Genomic DNA, 18,612 nt, shown 5'->3' with positions numbered 1-18,612 from the left:
TAATCCAAGAATATAATGTCAAAATTATTTTTTGCATCCAGTTCCTTGGTCACTGCATCATAGTAAGATTGGTTAGACAAGACCTCTCCTTGACAAATCCTTGCTGTGATTGCAGTTTAGTTGTGCATGCCTGTCCAAATGGTAATGCATTACTTCTTTAATCAGTGATTCCATTATTTTCTCTGGAACAGATGTTATGTTAAGAGGCTTGTAATTACACGCTGCCTTTTGGTCCTCTTTTATGAAATAGGGATTTATTCGCCCTTCTCCAGTCCACATTGATCTCCCCTAAATCCAAGGATGCTCTCATAATTATTACTAGGGTTTACTTACCTCCTTTGCTGCCTTCTTAATGTAATTGGATAGATTTCATCTGCCCCAGTTGTCTTTTTTATATCTATTCTCAACAATTTTTCCTCCACTTTCCTTTCAATTATCACAGAGCCATTCCTCTTGTTGTTAGTTTGATAAACTTCTGGCATCTTCTTTCCTAAAGAATTCCTCGCATGAATATAGTTGAAAAATTCCTTTTCAATTTGTTCCCAACCTGAGCTGGGTCATCAACAGTTTACCTATAGACCTGAAGTGGGCAAATGTGATTCAACCTCTTCCTTCTACTGTCTTTGCTCTTTTAATTTGCATTTTTTTGCCAGACACAACTCATAATCTGCTTTAGGTTTCCTAACTTCCTTTGTGACTTGATTACTGACTAATTTATATCAACCATAGGATTCTGTATAAACTGATAATTCCTGTGCCACGTGCATCTGATATCCATTTAGGTCTAAGTCTTGAACAGTACTTCTTTGTTGCTATGAAAAGAATGGTAGCTTCCTTGATTACTTCCCTGAATATTTCCCCATGGCAAAATTCCTTTTGCCCATCAATTGAACCTACTCACACGATTTATAAACTGTCTGAGACCTCTGTAGTCACCCTTACAAAAGTGCTGGACAGTACCTTGGAATTTAAAGCCAATTTTGAAATTAGAATTTAATTAAAGACAATTTACTGCATGAAGAAACACTGCTGATAACCACATCAAGAGTATGGCTTCCTCTTGTTGCCTCTAACATGCTGCTGTAGAAAACAGTCATCCAAGAAATCCATGAATGTCGTCTGTGAGTGACCAACCCACAAATTCTAGTCAACATGTGGAAAGTTAAAATCACCAATTATGACACATTCTGATTTGCTGGGACTACTCTATTATGTTATATAGCTGTTTGGTATACTCATCAGTCATTAGGCCCATAAAACATTCCTACCCACAATTTTGTTTTCTAGTGCCAATATCACACCATACTGATTCAACATTACACTCGTTACCCAAGTCAACTGGATGCACTTCCTGAGATTTAATATCCTTAAATAAAAGCATAACCACTCCACCTCTCCTGCTCTGTCTGCTTTTACTATATACATGTGTACTCCCCATATTGAAATTCAACATCACGTACATGTGAGTGACAGTACACTGAGTGAACAGAAATCATGGGATACTTACCTAGTAATGGCTAGACCCACCTTTTGCCCAGATATGGACAGTCTCAGAGCAAGGCATTGAGTCTACTAGTTCATGAAAGCGTTCCATAGTTATTTCCATTTATGCTTGCTGCATTGCTGTCCATAATTTATTTTGGTGGTTTGAAGAATATCACTTGACAACTATATTGCATAAATAAAAAGACGAGGCAGACTGGTACCCAGGTTTGACATTAAATCAGGTTTGTTCCCAATGAAAAATTGTACATTTAGTAATTCACAGATATGGTGTATGGCAGCTTGTGTGTGGGGGGGGGGGGATTCCCCTATTAATGTTTATTGGGAAGATCAGTTCACAAGTGTTCATTGGTGCTTTATGGGGGCAGCGCTATAGAGGCATTAGTGCTTTACATGGGGACAACACATGATTTACACTTCCTTTTGCCCAAAATTCACTTCACCCCCCCCCCCTCCAATGTACGACAAAAAAAACACCCCGGATGACAAATGGGATACAAACACCCGCACAGGTAAGGGTTTCGAACCCATGCAGGACGAGACACATGTAAGATTCATACACACATGCCTGAAAAGAGCCAACTAGCCCCCATAACTATAGACCAATATCTCTTTCAAGTTGCCTCAGCAAAATCCTTGAAAATAATGTCCACAGAAGACGCGTCTGGATCATTGAGTCAGAACGTCTAATGAGCCATAGTCTTTTGCTTTTGACAAAACAGGTCATGCTTGGATCTTACATGGTCAAGGCTGAATTTGCCATTCATAATGCCTTCGTTAAACATGAACATCAAGTAATGGTTTCCATAGATATAGAGAAGGCTTTTGACATCACCTGCCGACATGGCATACTTAGTGATCTTTACTCTCTTGGTCTACGGGGCAACCTTCCTATATTTGTGAAAAATTTCCTACATACTAGATTATTCCAAGTTTGATACCAACATGCCCTTTCAGAAACCTTCATTCAGGAAGGTTTCTGAAAGGGCATGTTGGTATCAAACGTTGGTATCGACGTTGAGTGCCACTTTTTTTGCTCTAAGAATAAATTCTATCACTAACAGCTTCCAAATACAGTAGAGACTTACCTTTATACAGATGACCTTTCCATCTCTTGCCATTCTCATTATATGAGATCTATTGAACGACAGCTTCAGATATCACTTAATAAAATACAGGAATGGGCCAGCCTTAACGGCTATCGACTCTCACTGCACAAAACAGTAGCTATCCATTTTTGTAGACAATGCAAGCTTCATCCGTACCTTGAACTTCACATATATAATATCTCCATCTCAGTCACTAATAACATTATATTTCTAGGATTAATCCTCGAAAAAAAATTAAATTTTTTAGATTATATTAAAATGGTACATACTTCCTGTCTGAAAAAGCTACACATACTCAGAGCTTTATCTGCCAAAATGTGGGGTGAAGATCGTACTATGGTTATACAGGGAATTAATCAGATCTTGTCTTGATTATGGAGCTCCTGTCTATGATTCTGCCATAATGAGTGCATTACGCTGGCTTGATCCAATTCAACACAGTGCTTTGAGGATTGCACTTGGTGCATACAGAACATCGCCAGCGCACAGTCTCTACCTTGATGCCCATGAGCCCCCATTAATATTAAGAAGGAAAACACTGTTACTGAAATATGCTGTCAAGATAAAAAGTTGTGCCTCATATCCCATTCAGCCATACCTATTCAATCTGCCATTAGAAATCCTCTACAGAAATAAATCTAGCATAGCAAAACCAGCTGGCCTTTGCCTTCTTGATACAGGTTTGGAATGTTTCCATCCATCCATTCCATACAACAGGTAGCAACCTGCACTCAACCACCCCTCCTCCTATTCCGACCTGTGAAACTTACCTCTGCCATTGGGGAAAGAATATTTTGCAAACATCAAATGTCAGACAATTTCATGCAGTTCACACTCAAAGATATATTGATTTTTTTTTTCCAATTTATACAGATGGCTCTAAATCTAATTCAAAAGTTGGAGCAGCTGCTGTGTTTCTGAATACCACTATTTCAGCATCCCTTCCATCTGAATTCATTATATTCTCAGCTGAATTACATGCAATTAAACTAGCTTTAGAAAATCTTTGTTCTGACTGGTCTTTAAAATCTTTTATTTACACTGATTTCTTCAGCTCAATAATGGCATTATGTAATTCCTCAGACAAGGTTCATCCTGTTCTTGATGAAATTAGAGACTTATTACTGCAAATTTAAGAATGCCATCATTTGGTCATCTGCTTTTGGATTCCAGCACATTCTGGTATTTTGGGCAATGTACTAGCTGATAAAGCTGCAAAAAATCTGACCACCTTAGATTTACCAAATATCCCTGCTCCAGAATCAGACTATGCATCAGTCATAAATGCTGCATGCCTATAAAAATGGACAGAACTATGTCACTCTCAAACTAATAATAAACTCTTTCGTTTTAAACAGAATCCGAAAATTTGGCACTCCAGTATCCATACATTGACAAGAAGTAGTTCTTTCATGGGCAAGAATAGGTCATACCCATCTGATCCACCTTCATTTCCACTATGTCCACATTGTTCTTAACCTGAATGTTAAACATATTCTCATTGACAGTCCCTACCATAAACAAAACAGAACTTCAACCCTGCTAGTGCTAGCTAATCTTCACAAACCATTAATGCTTGAGAATCTGATTGATGAAATCTTTCCGAATTTTTAATTTCCTCAAGAAAACTAGTTATTAATCGTTTTTGATTACAGATTTTTCTGACTGTATGAGAATATCTGATTTCTTTATATAATAAATGAATAAGTGCATTATAGCCAAAGCAGCTTATGTGCAATTAAACCCCCACAACAGCAACAACACACATGCCTGCCCAACATTCTCTCCTCATAATCACACGCTTACTCACACCAAGTGTACACACATTCAGACAGCTCCAGGTATGAAAACAGATATTAGAGGGCAAACAGAGTATTTTAAAATTCTGCAAGATGCATTATTTATATCCTCATGTATATGCAGCAATCCATGACAACCCCACCCCCACACGTGATTACATTCCTATCCCAATAGAGGCAAGCACACCATGCTCACACACACACACACACACACACACACACACACACACACACACACACACACACACACACACACACACACACACACACACACACAGCACATAGGGCTTCGGAGTCAAGCTAGGTTTTGTCAAATTGAGGAAATTAAGTCATGGTGGGGGATAAGCTTGATGGCATTTGGATTGACTGTTAGTTTCTAAGCTGGGGGGGAATATTGGGATAACATTTTTCAGGTTCTGCCATGTGTTGTGTGAAATATTGTCTGCGTGTATGAGGGGGTGTTCAAAAAAGATTTGTATTAATTCAGAAGTAGTTGTGATAGAAGGTTGAAACTAACACCATGTATTACACCGTTTCAACTTATTTACCAGACAAAATGACATATTTTTGCCACCTCTCAATATACTTCTGCAGACCAGTATTGTAGAAGTCCTTTGACTGTTTCCTTCAGTCCATCACTTCACTTGGCAGCGGAAATCACCTCATCATCAACAGAAAAGTATTTTCCATGAAGAAAGGACTTCAGAGCAGGAAGTAGAAGGAAATCAGAGGGTGCAACAGTGGGGAAATCAGCAGGATGTGCAATAATTCAAACCCACATTTGTGGGCATCAGATATTATCATGGAGCAAGCGCACACCTTTTGACAGCTTTTCCTGTCTTTTTTCTTTTATAGCAGCATGTAGCTTTATGAAGAGGTTGGAATAATATTTCGTCATCATAGTACAGTCCTTTTGAAGGAAAACTGACAACATCACCTTGTCAGCACTTGGTTGCACCTTTCCCTTTTTGGAGGTTGGTGATTCTGCATGCTTCCATTGTTTTGACATCTGTTTATTTTCGGGATGATAGTGATGGATCCAAGATTCATCTCTGGTAACTAGCTGTGAAAAAACTCCTCTTACTTCTCCTGGCACATTGACAATATTTTATGTGCACATTGTGCCCTTTCCTTCTTCTTCTAGTAAGGGGCCAGAAGTCTGGGAATCCAATTAGTAGACACTTTACTTATATGCAACTGTTGATGGACAATGTTCTCCACAGACCCTACACTAATTTGGAGTTCTGCTGCTAGTTCTTTGATGCCACAATTTTTCAGGATTAATGCCAATTTTTGCAGCATTCTCTTCTGTTACCACAGTTTCTGGACATTCGGGGATTTCTTCATCATGCACTGAAGTTCTTCCACATATGAATTGTTTATACCAATGTGCAACAACACTTACCTGGGCAGCCTTCTTCATAAACAGCAGGCATTTCTTCATCAATTGTTTTGGGCCTTTTCCCTTGCAGAAAGAGGAATCAAATCATTAATCTATATTCCATGTTATCCATTGTGACACTACTTCACTGAGTGCAGCAAAGAAAAAAAAAAAAATTGTCAGATCAAAACTAAAATTTGTGCGTTGCTGTAGAGATTTTAAAGTATCAAACAAACAATTTCATCTTTCTAACACAACTTCTTCTGGGTAAATGCAAATCTTTTTTGACCCACCCTCCTCATATTTTGTAAGGGTTATGTAGTAGGTCTGTTTGTAATGAAGAGCTGTTCGTAATCTCTAGGTAATGGGCCAATTCTTGAGATTATTGGAATTCGGGGGCTGTCATATTTTGGGCACACATACTTCAAGTGCTGGCAATCTTCGTGAGTACCACAGGTAAAATTTGAGTTGTCAAACAGGCCAAACTGTTGGAGCTAGGCCTTTAAGGACCCCTGTTCAATTCTTATAAAAGTCATAAACAGTTCTGGGAAAACGAGGGAGATAGTTTCAGAGAAACCAAAGCTACATATGGTAGGAATCTCTAGTTCTCTCTCCAATCTTTGTAGAACCACTCTCAGTCTTCTTGCTGTCACTGAATTAACTCAGTGGCAATTGTTTTTTTTTCTCTAGTCGTATCACTGGCTAGGTCTAGTGTGATACCCAAGTGTTGGGTGGGTGGGTATGGCTTTTCTCAGACTATAGTAAAGTTCTCTGCATACTATTTCCAAACCCAGTGTGAGAATACTCTGCCAAGACTTGTGGGGCAGAGGTACATACCATGCAGCAGGTCTTTTTATAGCCAGTGGAATGGTTCTTTGAATGCTTTCTAATTTCCTGTTATTTCTTTCTAATTAGCATTTAGCATTAGTAGAGGCATATGATGCAAGATAGCAAGCTTATGCAGCATCAGCCAAAAAAAAAAAAACCCTCTCCCGTTTCACCTCTCTGTTTGTTCCAAATACCTGTTCATCTCAGCCTTAAATTTATTTAGAGTATCAACTTTCACAACAAAGGATGGAAGTCTGTTCCACCAACAAACAACCCGCTGGTTAAAGACAAACTTCCACACATCTATCCTACATCTGTCTTTCCTCAATTTGAATTTATGCCCTCTCAGGTGATTATTCTGAGCAAGAGGAAGAATCCCATCAGCATTGAGCATGCTCAAACCATTCAAGGCTTTATAAACCTCAATAGGTCACTTCGCAGGTGCCTAGTCTCCAGACACTGTAATTTGCAAAACTTAAGCCTTTCTTTGTAAGAGCAGCCCTTTGTTCCATTCACTAATCTTGTTGCCCTTCTTTGTACTCGTTCCAGCGGCTCTACATCCTTCTTAAAATGAGGCCTGCAGACCTGTATACAGTACCAAGGTGTGGCCTGACAATTGCCTTATACAAGGGGATAATCACCTCCCTATCCCTGCTAGAAAAATTCCTGTATATCATTTACAAGACACTGAGCTACTCTTGCAGACCATGTGCACTGCTCAAAAAACTTCATATCTGCCTGCACAATTAATCCCCAGGTCCTTTTCGTTCTCTGCCACTGTCATTGTAGTATCAGAGAGTTGATATATCACTCTGGGGTTACTGCTTCCCATATGTAGTACTTTACATTTGTTAATGTTAAGCTTCATTTGCCACCCTTCAGCCCATCTGCTCAACTTTTCTAGATCCTGTTGCAGCAGCATACTGTCATTAGTGTCCTTAAAAACTCTGCCAACTTTCGTATCGTCTGCAAACTTGGACATTAAGCTCGATACACCATCATCAATATCATTTATAAATACAGAAAACAACAATCGACCCAACACTGAACCCTGAGGGACTCCATTAATAACATTAGTCCACGATGAGCAGTGTCCATTGATTACCACTCTCGTCTTCTCCCACTCACCCATCCCTTTATCCATAGCAGCAATTTGCCTCCAATGCTACACTGCTCCAATTTGTTCAGCAATCTTCCATGCGCAACAGTATCAAAAGCCTTTCTAATATCCAATAATATGATATCAAAGTTATTCCCTGCATCCAGTTCCTTTGTGACCACATCAGAGTATCCAATCAAATTAGGCAGGAAAGACTTTCCCTTACCAAAACTAGGCTGTGTCCGAGCTATAACTGAAGTCTGTGTAGATGATCCTGCAGTGCTTGCTTAACCAGTTCCTCCATTAATTTTCTTGGAACAAAAGTTAAACTAATAGGTCTATAATTACTTGTGTTGCCCTTTGATCTTCCTTTGTGAATTGGGGTCACATTTGCACATCTCCTGTCCATGGGTAACTCCCCTGAGTGCAAAGAAGCTCTCATAATTATGGCTAAGGATTTGCTTACTTCCTTTGCTGCTTCCTTTAATATAATTGGATAGATCCCATCCACCCCGGGTGCCTTTTTTATGTTTATCTTCAACAATTACTCCTCCACTTTCCTCTGAGTTATTACAAAATCATCTAGCTCACTGCCAAAGTTTAACCGAACTCTGGCATTCTTCTCCCTGAATAACTCATGTGTGACATCCATTTAGGTCTAAACCTTGAACAATATTTCTTATTTGGTATGTAAAGCCTAGTAACTTCCAAGATAAATTCTTTGAATGCTTCCCATTTTGAATTTGCTGTTGGCCACCATAGTCGCCTTTATGAAAGCAAAAACCCTTCCCCTTACCTCTGATGGTGGTTACCTCTTTGAGTAAATCCCACTTCAGCACACTGTGATCACTGCCACTTAGTGGTTCTTTTATCTGCAGACTCTTAATACATGAAGAATCACTACTGATAATCAGATCAAGAGTAATACTCCCTCCAATTGCCTCCCAAACATCTGACGTAGAAAACAATCATCCAATAAATCCACAAAAGCCTTGCTAGTGTATGAGTGGCCAACCCATAAATTCCAGTCAATATCTGGGAAATTAAAATCCTCCATTATAAGACACTCTGATTTACTGGCCCACTCTATTTCCCTGTACAGTTTCTTATTATAGTCGTCAGAGTCATTAGGCCTATAGCACACTCCTACTGTCAATTTTGATCCCTCAATGCATATGTCACACCAAACTGACTCAACACTGCACTGTCCAGTGATGTCGACTGGCTTCACTTCCTTGGATTTTATGTATTTCTTAACTAATAGCATAACCCCTCCTTTCCTATCTGTCTATCCTTCCTATACACATTGTACTCCCCAAATTCCAGTTCTCCATTCCTTATATCTGTGTGATACCATGTGTCTGATATCCCAACAATATATGCTTTTGATGTTTTGAGCAATACCTCAAATTCATCAAATTTATTTACCAAACTCATAGTATTGGTGTACATGCAAGTATACATGCACCTGTTCCTATTCTTAGCTACCCTAACACAAACCATGTGTTTGCTTGTACTGCCATGACTCCCAGCAGTCTCTGAAATTCTCTATCCTGTTTTCCAGGCTGCTGCTCATTCCAATAGAAGCAGTGCAAGAATCAGTTTCACCTCTGCCTGTGGCTACTGTTAATCTATTAGTCCTTGTATCCCCGAAGCTAGCAGTTTTCCGACCCACCTAACTTTGCTGCCTCAATAGCATCAGCAAATATTCTTGCACCCTTTCTATTTAAGTGTATCCCATCCCTGTAGAAGCAGTCTCTCCTGTTAACAAGTACAGACCAGGCTGAAAAAAATTCTACCCCGTGAGCATTGTACAATCTTTCCAGGGCCGAATTGATTGACAAGACTCTCATCATATACTCCCTGGGCAGAATTGCAGACACTTTCAAATTCAACCGTAATTCATGGCTTTTTTTCGACAGTGACCTGCACTTGTTAAGTAATTCCGCCGGTCTGCTACTGTTTATATCATTAGTGCCGTGTACAGCAATATCACCTTTGTGATATATTTGTACAACGTGTATTGTTGCCAATGTGTACAACAGTATCAACAATGATGTCCTATGGAAACCAGTTAATGGCACCGATGAAGATTGCTTTTTATATATATAAGCTCATTGTTTTTTTAAGACTCCAGTTAGCATTGCTAATCCTGGAGATTGGACCAGCATTGTTTCTTCCTTTTTAGCTATATTCAACATAAGGGTGGGGGGCAATGAAAACTTGTTCCCCAAGGATACCAAGATTTTTTAGTTCTGATGGAAGTTACATTATTAATTTTAAGTGGTGCTCTTCTAAGGGTGCTTTTTAGGAGGATAGTTTTGGCTGGTGAGATTTTTAATTTATGCACTTGTGTCCAGTCCTGCAGTTTTTGTTAGCCAGATTTTCCATATTTCTATAGTTATTTGCCATCATTATGAGGGCAAATAACTTTAGAGAATTGGAAAATCTGGTCCAGGTCATTAGCAAATGCATCTCCTGATTTGTCCTTATTCTGAAACTCATCCAGTATTATGGTCCAAAAGGATGGACCCAGTATAGAGCCTTGGAGACAGCCTTTTATAATTGTTCTGCTTTTTTCCTGAAATTTGGTCCTGACTAATGCTTTTCTGTTCTTGAGGGTAGCTGCAGATAATTTTAAAGAGGTTTATGGGTGCCTTGGCCTGGCTTAACCTTATGAGGATTCTTGGCCACCACAAAATGTTGAAGGTACCAGAAAAATCTACCGAGATGGCCAGCAGATATTTTTCCTGTGTTGTTGGCTGCATTAAGTATTTGCTGCATTGCATCGTCATTTGAGTGGCCTGACTTGAAGCCAAACTGCGTATCTGAACACAGAGTTTCCTTCTGATAGTGATCTGAGCGTGGCTTGGAGCCTAATCCGTACTGCACACGTGGGGAATATGAAACATGGATTCATGTACTTCTGAACTGTCCATTGTACTGCCAACTTAGAACAGATTTAATGTCTGTGGTTCCAAACATTATTGGAGAACAATGTAAATATCTTAGTTGAAGACCATAATAACTTTACTGCTCTGCAAACCTTCTCAAGATCAGTTTTCATATTGAGGTCTCAGCTAAGAACTTCAGCTTCTGGGAATTGACTTCACAAATAACCAAAAGACAAAAGGTTTAAGTGTAAACAGAAGATCTAAGTTAATTGTTATTTTGTTGACTTATATGGATTGCTATTGGTTTTATGTTAATTAATGTTGCATTGATTTTAGCCAATTGTTATTGACAAGATTTGTGCCAATTGTTATTGTAAAGATGTACCGTATTTCCCCATGTATAAGACACACTTTAATTTTGGGGCCCAAAATTTGAAAAAAAATGTATTACATAAAGTTATTGAACTCAAGTTTTATTCATCATAAAATTCATACAACTCATCACTGTCAAAACTCCCATCCATTAGTTTGTCTTCATCTGTCTGTGACGAATCACCGTCTTCATATATTGCCTCGTCCTCAGTTCCATCTATGGCATTTGAAATGCCACTCTTCTTAAATGACTTGACAACGATCTCAATCTTGATATTATCCCAGGATCTTTTCACCCAGGTACAAACTTCTCCTATAGTTGGTTTCTTCACTCTTCCTGCTGGTATCAAATTGTCCCCAGAAGACTTCATCCATTGGTTCTATTTGTCTCTCATGGCAGCTTTCAAGGGTTTGTTAATGCTGACATCAAGTGGTTGGAGCTGGGATGTCAAGCCTCCAGGTATGATGGCAAGTTTTGTTTTTTGCTCTGCACCAATCTTTTTTGTTATGTGTGCCCTGAACTGATCCAGCACCAATAGGGCAGGTTTGCGTAAGAGCCCTCTGGTCTCCTGCTCCAAACTTTCTCAAACCAGATTTTCATCCCATCCTGATCCATCCAACTCTTGTCATGAACGTGGACAATCACTCCTCGAGGAATGTCTTCTTTTGGCATTGTTTTGCGTTTGAAAATCAGCATAGGAGGCAGCTTGGTTCCATCGGCATAACAAGCTAGAACAACTGTATAATGGCTCTTTTCATGTCCACTCGTCTTCACAGTTACAGTTTTCACCCGTTTCTTGAACTTGAAGCACCAATTGTGTCCTCCTTTGAAATCAGTAACTTCTTTTTCATCAGCAATTCTTCTTGCCTCATGCTAAGCCATCTTTAGGACACAGGAATTCCATTTGCCCTTTGCTCCTCAATCCATATCTTCAATTTCCCTCTCTAAATCTGGCCATTTTGCTGACTTGCCTCTAATGGCCTTCTTCAGCCGTGGCATTTTCAGTAGGGTTTCTTCTTCCTGTAGCCAGTCTCAGATTGTTTTCTCAGTTGGAGGAGGACCAAACTTATGTTCGGCAGCATGAGTTCCATTCACTTTTGCAAACTGGATCACTTTTAACTTGAATTCAGCACTGTACGAAAATCTTTTCTGAGCCATTTCTGGGCAGAACGTGGAAAAATGTAACATAATATACTGGTAATAAGTGCGAAACAATGAGCGCAAAGACAACAAGTGCGAAAAAGCGGGAAATGCAAGTAAAAAAAAAAAAATCTACAACCACTGTATAAGACCCACCCAGTTTTTAGACCCCAAATTTTTCGAGAAAAGGTGCGTCTTATACACGGGGAAATACGGTATGTTATATATTGTTTTCTTGGTTCTCAATAATTCAGAGACTGAGCATATTTAAAAAAAAAAAAAGATATTGTATATATCTGTTTAATATAATAATTAGTGGGTGTAAGTGAGGATAATTTGTGGAAGTTCTTCACTAGTAATCCATTTGTTGACACCCACTGGTATTGCACTACATCCTGTAAGTGTGGGACTTGTGCATTCGGCACAAATACATAACGTAAACCCGGGCCTAGAGAAGGGCACCGGGCAACAGCTATCTTATATTGGCAGTGGTAAAATACCTCGCACATGTTTTTAGGCTAGATTTGTTGAGGTTCTATGCCAAAACAGATGAACTAGGTGGAGATGGGCTTTTGCCTAGGAGCCAGCCACCCTTGACTCTGGGATACACGTACGAAGTGCACCAGGAGGTATAATATAATGTCTTGTATATGTGTAACGAGTATGTTAATGTATATAAAATTGTATATATATCTTTTTGTAAATATTGTGTATATATATATATATATATATATATAATAATTGTGTGTGTACAAATAAACAAAAAAAATGAAATGAATGATAGTGATCTAGTAGCTGGCATAAGATCATTCTCTCTAAGGTTTTACTAAACACTGGTAGCAAAGCTATAGGTAGGTGAGATCTGGGCTCTGTAGGTGGCTTATAAGGATAAGTCTGTATAGGGCCTATTTCCACAGTTTTGGGGAATGTTCCCGGGCCAGGTAGTTGTATAGGTACAACTATACAACTACCTGGCCCCGGGGCATTCCCCAAAAGACAAGATGAAGTTTGATTTTTCTATTCACCGACATTTTTTTTTTTTTTTTTTTTTTTTTTTGGATTGTGAAATTTAAACAGTTAAAAAGATAAGCAATCAATAACGACGAACATGGGATGCACGAGTGAGACAAGTTTACGAAGCTTAAAAAATAGGAATGAAGAGAAGATTCTGAACATTTACTTTTGTTTTTTATATGATTGAAGATTTCATGGAAGGGGAAGCAATTTCACCATAATAACCCACAGAATTCCAGGCTATTGGTATTATCACAAATGTGGTAAGATCGAGTTTACCACCTGTTTATAATTATATTGCACTAACTGGAAAGCCCAATAAACTGGGAACTGCAAATCGTTTTTATTGTTTTATGGTAGTGACCTCCAGAAATGTGCTCCTCTGCTCACACTATCATGCCTCACGAAATTTCTGTTTGAACAGAAAAATGTGAGCTCCTGAAAACAGGGGTTGGCCTACAATATTGCCTGTTATCTATTGAATACAGTGAATGACAACAGTGTGTCTCCGACTAATACAACTACAGTAAATGGGAAATATAGCTCTCTCATATTTGACATTTGAAGTTTCATAAACTTGTATGTATTGCTGCACGGTCATCACGTTCTGCTCGGTGCCGGGTTTTGCATTCACCTAGTGTTACTCGTAGACAAATTGTGCATGAGCCAATGCAAAAATTGGGTTATACTCCCTTGTTCCCTATTAATGAGGCTAGTGGCAGAGAAGAAGAAGAATGTATGGGATTCGTATAAAGTATCAGACAATACAGAAGCCTGTGACAGGTATAAACTAGTCTGTAATCAAGTCACAAAGGAGGTTAGGCAGGCGAAGGATGCAAAGAAAAACAGCAAGGAGCTCTTTGCTTATGTAAACTCTAGAAGGAAAGGGATGAATCAGCTTGGACCACTTAACATAGATGGGTTGACTATTGATGATCATGCTCAGGTAGCTGATAAACTGAATGAGTATTTTGCATCTACATTCACAAATGAGGAGTTATTCAATGAGGGGAGTGCCAGAAATTTATCAAAATCTAATAGGGTGCTAAGTGATTTTATAATAACTGAGAGCAAAGTGGAGGTGAAATTGTCAAATTTAAACATAAGGAAAGCCTGCGGTGAACGGGATCTATCCAGTTATATTAAAGGAGGCAGCAAAGGAAGTAAGCAAACCCTTAGCCATAATTATGAGAGCTTCCTTGGACTCAGGGGAGGTACCCACAGACTGGAGATGTGCAAATGTAACCCCAATTCACAAAGGAGGATCAAAGGCTGACACAAGTAATTATAGACCTGTGAGTTTAACTTCTGTTCCAGGAAAATTAATGGAAGCACTGGTTAAAGAAGCCCTGCAGGATCATCTTGACAAGAATTCAGTTATACCTCAGACACAGCATGAGTTTTGTTAAGGGAAGGTCTTGCCTGACCAATTTGCTTGGATACTATGATGTAGTCACAAAAGAATTGGATGCAGGGAATAACTTTGATATAATATATTTGGATCTTAGAAAGGCTTTTGATACTGTTGCACATGGAAGACTGCCGCACAAATTGGAGCAGTGTGGCATTGGTGGCAAATTGTTGCTATGGATAAAGGGATGGTTAAGTGGCAGACAGAGAGTGGTAACCAATGGACACTGCTCTTCGTGGACATATGTTATTAGTGGAGTTCCCCAGGGTCCGGTGTTGGGCCCATTGTAGTTTTCTATATTTATCAATGATATTGATGAAGGTATATCAAGTTTAATGTCCAAGTTTGCAGATGATTCAAAGGTTGGCAGGGTTGTTAACGACTGTAATGACAGTATGCTACTCCATCTGGATCAAGATAAGTTGGTAAAATGGGCTGAGATGTGGCAACTGGAGTTTAACATTGACAAATGCAAAGTACTGCATATGGGTAGCAGTAACTGAAGAGAAACATATCATCTGGGTGGTACTATACTCAGGAAAGTGGAAAGTGAAAAATACCTGGGGGTAATTGTACAGCCAAATATGAAGTTCACTGAACGGTGCAGATGGTCTTCCAGGGCAGGTCATGGAGTCTTGTCAATGATATATAAGAATTTTGCTAGCTGGGACAGGGAGGTGATAATCCCGTTATACACGTCAATGGTCAGGCCACACCTAGAGTACTGTGTACAGGTCTCGAGGCTTCATTTTAGGAAGGATGTAGATTTGCTAGAAAGAGTACAAAGAAGGGCAACAAGATTGGTGAGGGGAACAAAGGAAGGAACTTAAGCCTTTCTTACCAAGAAAGGCTTAAGTTCTGAAAATTGGAGTGCCTGGAGAATAGGCACCTGTGTGGTGATCTGATTGAGGTGTATAAGGCCTTGAATGGGTTGAGCAAGCTGAATGCTGATGGGATTCTTCATCTTGCTCAGACTAAGAACCTCGGGGGGCACAGTTTCAAATTGAGGAAAGATAGTTGCCTTTAGCCAGCGGGTAGTTGATTGGTGGAACAGGCTTCCATTTATTGTTGTGAAAGCCAATAGCCTAAATAAATTTAAGGCTGAGCTGGACAGGCATTTGGAACGAATGGAGGGATGAAATGGGAGGTTTTTTTTTTTTTTTTTGGTTGGTGCTGCATAAGCTGCTTGCTTTCTTGCATCGTATGCCTCTAATAATTCTAATGCTGATATCAGTTGCATTGGAGCAAATTCGCATTGCAAAAATGCATGTTATAGAAGAACTGACTATACCTTTAAAGTAAAAATCACAGAAGCCATGAATGCATACATACCATTAAGAAAATATTGCAGGAAGAGGATGCCAAAATGAATGAATGTGGAGCTTGGCCAGTCAAATAGATCAGAAAAAGATAGCATGAGATAGTGATGAAAAGTACTGAAGCCTACAACAGCTACAAGTTGATTTGTAAGAGTATTACAGATAAGGTTAGACAGGTCAAGGATGTGTATGAGAAAACACTGGCTAAGAGAACCAAGATTTGAGACAAGGAATTTTTCATGTATATGAATACATCTGTTATGTGAAAGTTGATAGTTTAAATAAAATCAAGGAGGAACTGGACAAACGTTTAGAGGCAATGGATGTGTGAAATGTTTTTTTTTTTTTTTTTTTACCTTAGCTGACACTATCTTGCATCCCATGCCTCTACTACCAGGAAGAAAAAAAGTGAATCAGATCGGACCCTTGTGCACTGAGTGTGGGAAAGCTTTCGACAACACACCTGATGGATGGATTTGAAGATGAATTGAACAGGTACTTTGCATCTGTCATTACTGAAGAAATACTCTTTGTACTGAAAAGAGTCTCTGCAAGTGAGGCTGAGTCGTATGAAATTAGTAATTTCGAAATTACAGATGACTGTTGATGATAAAATTACGAAAAGCTTTCGAGAATAAACGCAAGTAAAGCTCTTGGAGTTAATAGCATATACCAAGTTATTTTGAGTGAGGCTGCCAAAGAGTGTATTGAACGATTGAAGTTAATTATGAGGGCATATTTGGACTCGGGAGATTCCTTTGGATTGGAGAAGAGCTAATGTATCACTAAGAAGTAATATATTGGATTTGTTCGTAGCTACAGACTGGTTAGCTGGACTTCAGTGGTAGGGAAAATTTTGGAGGTGGTGAATCCAATGACATTTAGATAGATATGACATTCAGAATAACACACACAACATGATATCGTGTGGGGGGGGGATGATTTCAACTGGATGTAGAGACAATTTCAACCTAGTTCATTTGGATTTTAGCAAGACATTTCACTCAGTCCTTCCTGAGAGAGTTATTGTACAAGCTGGAACATGTTGGAATTATTGGAAAAATTCTAAGGTAAATGGCTTTGTGGCTGCAGGGCAGAATGCAGAGGGTTGTGATTAATGGATATTTTTCAGATTGGTGTAAAATAAGTGGGACTCCAAAGATTGGTTTTTGCACCAGCCACATTTTTGATTTTCGTAAATGATATTAATGATGGGATAGAAGGTGTCATGTCAAAATTTGCAGACAATGTAAAGATTGGTAGTTGTTAATGTTCAGTACTAATCAGTGCTCCTTCAAGATGACTTGAACAGGCTACAAGAATAGTCAGAAAAGTGGCAGCCATGTTTTAATGCAAGCAAAATGCAAGGTTTTACATTTATGGAATAGCAACCACAAAATAAATTATACTTGGTGGGGTTGAATTTAAAATAGTGGAAGAAGTAAGTGATATCATCATTCTACTTTTCCATTTGGCACGGGTTGAGTCCCTATTTAGATATTGTCCTCCATTGTTGTTGATCTCTTGAATCTTGCATCATTTATTGATAACTCTGAAAGCCTGTGTTTTCATTTTGGCATTGGAGCCATTCTCTTTTGGGTCTTCCTGGTGGTCTCTTATCTCCAATTTTTCCTGTCAGTACTACATTAGGCAGCCTGTGTTGTTTCATCCGGTTCACATGTCCAAACCACTGAAGTTGTTTTTTGTTGATCTGCTCTATTATTCTGGATTCAAAATTTAGATCTCTCCTTACTTGTTCATTAGTTTATGTTCTCTCCAATTTGTTTTATTGATTTTTCCCTAGACATTTCATTTCAAATGACATTATTTTTTGGCTTTCTTTCTTATTTATTCTCCAGTTCTCTGATCCACAAGTTTCTGTGGGTATGGTGACAGTTTTATATGGTTTAATTTTTAGACTATTTCAGATTTTATTGCTCTTCCATATGTTTTTGAGTTTGTTTGTGTTTGTCCATCCGATGTTCAGTCTGATTAATTTGGTCAGTATTACTTAAGTTTCCGGTTATTAGAGATAGAGAGCCCAGATATATAAATTTTTGTACTTGTTCTATTTGTTGATTTTGGATGTTTATGCCTTCTATGTTTTTTCCGATTTGCATTACATTGGTTTTATTAATATTAATTCCATAATTACTTTATCGATGTTTGTTAATATTTCTTTTAGTTCTTTGGTTTCTGTTAAAATCACAATATCATCTGCATATTTTATGTGATTTATATTTTTTCCATTTATTATTGTGCATTTTCCATTTATTAATTTTTTCTTCAATTGATTTCATTAGTTCTTCTAGGTAGATATTAAATAGATATGGAGATAAAGGGCATCCCTGCATGACTCTTTTCTCTATTTCAAATTTCTCTGTTTTATTGAAATTTTGTTGAAATTGTTTACAAACATAATTATTTCATGATAAAGTGGGAATTTTTGTAGTTACTTCAATAAAATTTCTCTGTTTACAGAGTCAAATGCCTGTTTGAAATCAATGAAGCACAAATAAATAATGCCTGTTTGAAATCAATGAAGCACGAAAAAACATAGGTTTATTTATATTCCAATATTTTTCTGCAGTGATGTTTAGTGTGAATATTTGGTCTATTGTTAATCTGTCTTTTCTAAATCCTGCTTGTCCTTTCCCTATTGTTTCTTCATATGTTTTAAGTATCCTATTTTGTAAGATCCTTATAAATATTTTATATATATGGTTTAAAAGGGCAATGGGT

The 18,612-nt window shown here is 38.4% G+C and overlaps 1 protein-coding gene across 1 annotated transcript in view; it reads left to right on the top strand.

Moving 5' to 3' along the window:
- The window catches only part of LOC150085739 (kinesin-like protein KIF20A), a 1,052,004-nt gene that overhangs the window by 222,431 nt on the left and 810,961 nt on the right, over positions 1 to 18,612 (top strand). The gene's annotated exons all lie outside the window — the stretch shown is intronic.

This window comes from Mastigoproctus giganteus, chromosome 5, assembly GCF_048544385.1.
Source record: "Mastigoproctus giganteus isolate SK-2022 chromosome 5, ASM4854438v1, whole genome shotgun sequence".
NCBI classification, from domain to species: domain Eukaryota; kingdom Metazoa; phylum Arthropoda; class Arachnida; order Uropygi; family Thelyphonidae; genus Mastigoproctus; species Mastigoproctus giganteus.
Note: the sequence above shows the minus strand (reverse complement) of the source record. Positions and strands in the feature narration are given on the sequence as shown.